This window comes from Macaca nemestrina, chromosome 13 (genome assembly GCF_043159975.1).
Source record: "Macaca nemestrina isolate mMacNem1 chromosome 13, mMacNem.hap1, whole genome shotgun sequence".
Taxonomy (NCBI): Eukaryota; Metazoa; Chordata; class Mammalia; order Primates; family Cercopithecidae; genus Macaca; species Macaca nemestrina.
Genome location: NC_092137.1, coordinates 56,511,943 through 56,517,846, shown reverse-complemented (window position 1 = coordinate 56,517,846; position 5,904 = coordinate 56,511,943). Strand labels below are relative to the sequence as shown.

General features: G+C 42.3%; 1 pseudogene; it reads left to right on the top strand.

Annotated features, from left to right (window-relative positions):
- The first annotated feature begins 1,384 nt into the window (after positions 1-1,384).
- On the top strand, positions 1,385-5,472 carry LOC105465067 (uncharacterized; annotated as a pseudogene).
- Positions 5,473-5,904: the final 432 nt, after the last annotated feature.

The window sequence follows — 5,904 nt, the reverse complement described above, 5'->3', positions numbered from 1 at the left end:
ATGCCTGTAATCCCAGCACTTTGGGCGACCGAGGTGAGTGGATCATTTGAGGTCAGGAGTTTGAGAGCAGCCGGCCAATAGATCGTGCCACTGCACTCCAGTCTGGGCAACAGAGTGAGACCCCGTCTCAGGGAAAAAAAAAAAAAAAAAAAAAAGTTTTCCTGGTAATTGACCCAGTTAATTTTGTTTATGTTCTAATAGGCAGAGCTTACCATATGATCACCTCCCAGCTACAAGGGAAGCTAGGACATTTGTTAAAGTTGGGTATATTAATGTCACAAGTAAAATCTGGGTTGTTTTAATAAGAAAGAATAAAATGGATATTAGGTAGGCAACTAACAGTTTCTTATGCAAACCTTAGCAGTTTCTTATGCAATCTGAACTCCGAGTAAGTTAAATGGAGGTTTCTGAAAACCAGCCATAAATGACCCTAAGTCTTTAGTCCTGATGGTTTTATGTCATATGATTTTTTTGAGTCAACTCTATTTCATCCCAGCTCACTGTTGCCCAGCCTAGGTTCTCACTAAGTCTCACCTAAACCCCCTCACTGGTCCCTCTGACTACAGCATCACCTCTCTCAGATCTGCTTTCCACACAACTTCTGAAGTGAATCATCTCTAGTCATAAAAAGTCAAGTCTAGCTGCTTTACCCCAAGATAGATTGAATTATTGCTGATAATTTTTCACAACCTCCCTATAAAATGAATTAACATCGGCTGGGTGTGGTGGCTCATGCCTGTAATCCCAGCATTTTGGGAGGCCAAGGCAGGCGGATCACGAGGTTAGGAGATCTAGACCATCCTGGATAACATGGTGAAACCCATCTCTACTAAAAATACAAAAAAACATAGCCGGGTGTGGTGTCAGGCACCTATAGTCCCAGCTACTCGGGAGGCTGAGATGGAAGAATGGCGTGAACCCGGGAGGCAGAGCTTGCAGTGAGCCCAGATCGTGCCACTGCACTCCAGCCTGGGTGACATAGCGAGACTCCGTGTCAAAAAATAATAATAATAATAATAATAATTAACATCCCCCTCCACCATGTGGCATTGTAGTCCTCCGCTACAGAGAACAGTTTTTCTCCCCTCCTCACTGGGATTGGGAATCGTATTGCAAGCATATGACTTGCTGTACTAACACATGTGTGTGCACCTGATGATGTACCCCTTCTCTGAAGAGGTCTCAAAAGGCATCTGTCTGCCCACTCACCCATCTGTACTTTCCACACTTCACCAGGAGAAGAGCTAACCTTGGGTAGCTGCCATTCCTTCAGTCTGAGCCATACACTCAGCCACACCAGCCAACCTGAAGACCTGTGGCGTGAAGCAGAGCCATGCTCACAGACTCACAGATCTGCATGTGAGAAAACAAGACTATTGTTTAAGCTGCTTACTTCTGGGGAGATTTATTGTGCAGCATTATTAATGCAATAGTTAGCATATACAATCCCTTGCCTAAATCCCTTTGGGGCATCTCAGTACCTTTCTCTGGAGTGAAGCTACATTTCTTAGCAGAGCATATAAGATGGACACAGTCTGACGCTTACCTACTTTTTCAGCTCCACCTTCTACCATACTTTGCCTCATATTTCATACTTTTTCAGTTCCAAACTGCCTGTAGCTCCCTGTCAGCATTCAGTGTACCTCTGTGCCACACTGATGCTCTTTTCTCATGCATAGAGTGCCTTCCTTGCCTTTTCCTTCTGAATAACTTCTGACCAGATCCTTCAAAAGGCATCATCTACTCCAGATTGCTGGCATCAGCCCACATTTCCCTGGCAGAGGCAAAGGTGAGTGTCCCTCTCCACTCCCATAACCTCCAGTGCATACCTCTAGTGCAGTACCTAAAATAGAATGCTGAATTGTAGGAAAATATAAGCAGAGGCTCAGACTAATCCAGTCCAATCCCAACAAAAGGGTTTAACTCCAGCCAGGATTTAATATTATCTGTTTTCTGCTTTCTCCAAACCGTACAGATTTTTGTCATGCTCTACAGAACTCCTTGGTGCCATTAGGGATGTTACTGAGGACATTGCTTATGACACCCCATAATGCCTTATAAAGACTGCACCTAATACCCGTGGTCCATAGTTTTAATCCTATGGACACTGAGTTTTGCAGTTGGTTATGTATTCCTCTTTGCGCTGGCTTCTAGGAAGTTAGATCTAAATTTGTGGCCCACCTTCAGTAATTTAGAGAAAATTTAATGAATGTAATTTGTCAACTAACCTGACTTCCATCATTTTCTCACTTTCAAATTTCTCCCTCACAATTTCTTCTTTTTAACCCTATGTGTGTGTATCTTTGCAAGTCACTGCTGGCATTTTTAGTAAGGCAGAAAAGAGAGGAAGGGAGAGGGGGAGGGGGAGAAGAGTCTCGTCTTCAATTATAGACCCTATAATGTTTTCTGTCTCTCGTTTACTTTGGTGTCTGCTTTGGCTTGAACATGTGTCCCTCCAAGATTCATATGTTGAAACTTAAACCTTAAGGGGATGGCATTAAGAGGGGGCCTTGGGAAGGTGATTAGGCTATGAGGGCTCTGACCTCATGGATGGGATTAGTGCCCTTATAAAAGGACTTGAGAGAGCAAGTTTGTCCCTTTTTGCCCACCCTTCTCTTCTACCAGATGGGGACACAGCATTTGTCCCTTTTTGCCCCTTTTGCCTTTCCACCATGTGAGGACACAGTAAGAGGCGCCATCTGTGAAGCAGAGAGTGAGCCTTCGCCAGACACTGAATCTGCTGGACTCTTGATCTTGGACTTCCCAGCCCCCAGAAATATGAGACATACATTTCTAATATTTATAAAGTATCCAGTCTAAGGTATTTACCTTTAGCAGAACAAATGGACTAAGACCATGTCTTTTTCCTCTTTTAGCTCCTAAGCTCCCTGGAGACAAAGTCTATTTCCTAACACAGAGTTAATATTCAATAAATACAGGAGGGAAGGAGGAAAGAAAGAAGGGAGAAGAGAACAAGTTTTCCAAGGGCCTTCATTCCGGTTTTTTAAAATATCCTTGTTTAGGTTGGGTCGCCATCCAAACACACACAAAAGACCTCTTCCTTTTGAAAATATAATTACTGTTTAGTATATGCTATTTTGGAAGTTAGAAGAGTGATATGTAGTTCAGAATTTTTTTTAATATTTCAAAATTGTTTAAGTGTAGGATAATATGATGCTTTAACAAGTTAGCTTCTCTGCAAAAATGCACTTCAGGCAATGAGTTTATTTGCTGTTGATGCCAGCCATAAGTAATCATATATACGAACAAGGCTGAGGTTTATCTCATTTTTCTGTGTTGCATCAAATAACACAGCCAGCCACTGAAACGCCCTATCTTGCTCCATCAAGAACCAATTTCCCAGGCAATACCTCAAAACTCAATAGAAGTACATTCGATTTTAGCTTTGTTACCTAATTCTGAGTTGAGATCCAGAGAACACAGCCATTGTGTGGAACTAGTAAGTAGCTGAGAATGCCCCCAAAAAAACAGAAACCTCCAGTGGTGATGTTATTGATGGATGCCCCCAAAGATGCTTACACTGTGACCTACTCCCAAAGTGCTTTGCCTTATCCAGCCCTACAAACTGAACATTTAGGAGCTTGCTGCCCTTTATCCTATTTTGTTCCCCCAGGTACTATGGCAGAAATGGCCAGGGAAAGGTTTATCTAACCACCAGGAGTACCCAAAGAAGAGAGGTCCAGCCAGCCTGCCTCTCAGATTGTTAAGATGTCAGGTGTTTTTTGCCTCATGGAAACAGCTGTTCTGCCCCCTCCCCAACCCTAGAATCACAGCTACACTCTGTGGGTAGGTTGAAGCATGAGAGAAAAGCCTAAAGCAGAGGGTACTTTAGGAGCCTCTATCTTTTGTTGTTTGTAAAGAAAATTGGCATATCCCTGTGTAATAATCCCTGGACCAGTAATGCTATCACTACTATTAACCTTCCTCCAGGTCTCTACTGTATGAACTGTCAATCTTGGCTGCATATTGGAATTACCTGGGGAGTTTCAGAGACCCCCTCACTAGATTTAGTTTGTCTGGGGTACAGTCTGGACACTAGGTATTTCAAAACTCTCCATGTGATTCTAATTGCAGCAATTTGAGAATTACTGTTGTGGATAGTATAGAACACCACCCTGTAGAAATATAATACAAGTCACAAATGCAAGCCACGCATGTAATTTTAGATTGTCTAGTAGTTGCATTTAAAAAGTAAAAAAAAAGTGATACTAATTTTAATAATATATTTTATTTAACCTAACATATCTAAAATGTTATTTCAACATGTAATCAACATACACATTATCGAGAAATTTATACTTTTTTATTAACACTTCAAAATGGAGTGTGTAGCTTGCACTTACAACACATCTCAATTCAGACCAGACACCTTTCAAGTGCTCAGTAGCTACATGTGACTAGTGGCTGCCATATTGGCCAGCACAGCTGGAGACTATTTGGGGGGTAAGTGGCAAAATGAGGGTGGCACCTGTAGTGGACTGAATAATGCCCTCCATCCAAAAGGTATCCACCACCAACTCATCCTTAGAACCTGTGGTTGTTATCATGTATAGCAAAAAAGGACTTAGTAGGTGTGATTACTTTAAGTATCTTAAAATGGTAAGATTCCCTTAGCTTATCCAGATAGGCTCAAAATGCAATTGCATGTTTCCTTATCCAGGTGGGCCCAAAATGCAATTGCATATTTCTTTATAAGCAGGAGATTTCACAAAGAAGAAGAGAAGCCAAGAACCACAGAGTCTATGATTGGAGAGATGTGGCTGCAAGTCAGGGAATGCTAGCTGCCACTAGATACTGGAAGAGTCAAGGAATGGACTCTCCCTGGAGCCTCCAGAGAAAACCTAGCCCTTCTGACACCCTGATTGTTGCCTCATAAGACTCATTTCAGACTTTAGGCTACATATGAGAGAACAAATTTCTGTTGTTTTAAGCCACAAAGCTTGTGACCATAATAATAAACTAATATAGCACCATTTATAACAAAGCACTATGTTTTTATCTGTATTAGTATAGTTATCACAGTCTTTCTTACTTTATACCTGGTGGATACTTATTGATTTTCTTTTTAGAGGGCAGGGATCTGTCTTATTCATGAATGAATTCTCTGCTGCATGCACCTGGGAACTAAAGTGTTTACCATAGGAGCACAGTAAAGGTTGTTCAGATGGATCTGAGACTCAGTCTCTGGGGTGCCCGTATTCTTGTGTGCACACAGGGAAAGCACAAAGGAAAGGCTGCTTCCTGAAGAGATCTCCATATGGAAGACCTGCAGATCACAAACAACCCACACAGCCATTGCCTGGTCGCCTGGTCGCTTGTGTTTTTGAGAAGCCATAACTCCAAGAATATCGAAGGGAAGAAAATGCTGAAAAGCAGGGGCTGCCTAACAGGTCTGGCTTGCAAGGCAAACTCTTGGCAGACCTGGCCAGCTTCTGCTTGTCCCAGGGCAATCCCACCCCCATAGGATCTGGAGTTTTTCAGTTCCTTTGCTAAGATTCCTGAAATAGACTTAATGAAGAGCCTCAGAAGTGAAAATGCCTCTTCACACATTTGCTCAAAAAGATTGCTTTTCTCCTAACACAGAAATCAGCTGCCTTGAGGATGTGCAAGTTTGATTAGGGAGTCTGCTCTTGCCTATTTCTCAAACAGTTCAGGCCCTGACACAATCAGTATCACCCCTAGGGCATTTGCTTCAAATGCCCCCCATATAATCAGAAGTTATAAATGATAACCCAAAAGTTGAGGTACATTCATTGCCTTTCAGAAGGAAACCTTCCAAGGGGCCATGGCCGTATTGTGACTGGACAAGAACTATCATGGATGAGGCACATCATCTTTTGGAACCATCTATGGAACAGACATTATTATTCCATTTTGCGGAAT